The sequence below is a fragment of the Suricata suricatta genome, chromosome 17 (assembly GCF_006229205.1).
Source record: "Suricata suricatta isolate VVHF042 chromosome 17, meerkat_22Aug2017_6uvM2_HiC, whole genome shotgun sequence".
NCBI lineage: Eukaryota > Metazoa > Chordata > Mammalia > Carnivora > Herpestidae > Suricata > Suricata suricatta.
Genome location: NC_043716.1, coordinates 46262214 through 46263795, shown reverse-complemented (window position 1 = coordinate 46263795; position 1582 = coordinate 46262214).

Here is a 1582-nt window from a genome sequence, read left to right as displayed (position 1 = left end):
ATTTTTTTCCTGTGATTGGATATGTAAGTAATTAGCAATTGTTGGCTCTTAATAAATAATATTACAATAAGTATATTTTAATATATACATCTTGGGTGAAGTTTCAGCTATCTCCATAAAAGATACTCCTATAGGCATAAAAAGACTTTTATTTTTTTAATTTTTTAAATGTTTTATTTATTTTTGAGAGAGAGAGAGAGATAGCAGGAGCAGGGAAGGGTCAGAGAGAGAGGGAGACACAGAATCCAAAGACAAGCTCCAGGCTCTGAGCTAGCTGTCAGCACAGAGCCCAACGCAGGGCTCGAACCCACAAACTGTGAGATCATGACCTGAGCCAAAGTCAGTTGCTTAACTGACTGAGCCACCCAGGTGCCCCTTAAGGCTTTTGATTGGTGCTGTCAAATTGTTTTCTAGAAGTTTTTGCAATCTCGTAATCCCATCCAATCCCATCCCATCCAGGTCCTGAGAGTGACTGTCTCACGTTAAAAAATTTTTCTAATCCGTGCTAAAAAAAAAATATATATATATATATATATATACAGTACCTCTTTAATTTGTATTTTCCATTATTCAAAACATTGGAAGATTTAAATATCTCTATTAGTTTATTCCTTTCATGCTTTTGCAAAGAATCACTTTAGCCCTTTGTCCATTTTTCTGGAATTTGACATGATGTACGTCACTTCCATATTCTGATTTATTGTTTCAAAACCGGCAGTGGCTCTGTACACCGTACTCCCACATGGGCTGGTATTCTAACTAATCAAATTTCAGTTGATCCACCATTTTGCATTATCAAGACCCTCTGTATCATTAGAACTAAATAAATGAATGGTTCTCAGCTATCTAAATAGAAAGCAGTTTATAAATACCAAAAATGATTACTAGTATGTAAACAATTAGAAGTATCAAAATAACCCTGCAGGCAGTACATTCCTTAAATCGGATAGGAAATGATTCAGAACTTCCTATTTATAGGTCACAAAAGAATACATTGTAACACAAAAAAAGTGCAATATAAAGACAGCAGAAACAGAATCGTGAGGCATATTCTCTTTTCTTTCACTACTAAAAAAGAAAAAAAAGAAGTTACTACCTTTTCTTTTTTTTATGTTTTTATTTATTTTTGAGAGACACAGAGAGACAGTGCAAGCAAGGGAGGGTCAGAGAGAGAGGGAGATACAGAATCTGAAGCAGGCTCCAGGCTCTGAGCTGTCAGCACAGAGCCCAATACGAGGCTCAAACCCACGAACCAAACCAAACCGTGAGATCATGACCTGAGCCGAAGCCAGACGCTAACTGACTGAGCCACCCAGGCGCCCCAGAAGTTACTACCTTTCACACAATGATACTGTATTCCATCCTTTTGCCGGAACTAAGCTGCACTCACCAGGGTGCCCCTACCCTTGCATCTTACTCTATCCTGCCCTCCTGGGGAATCCGTACTGGAGCTGCCAACAGACAGGACTGGCTCTTCTCCCCTTCAGTAATATGCACACGGCCCGAGCCTGCTGCACACGGCCCGGCCGCCACCTGCTAGGGCACTCCACAGCCTCATCCGTACAGAAATCCCTCCACTAAC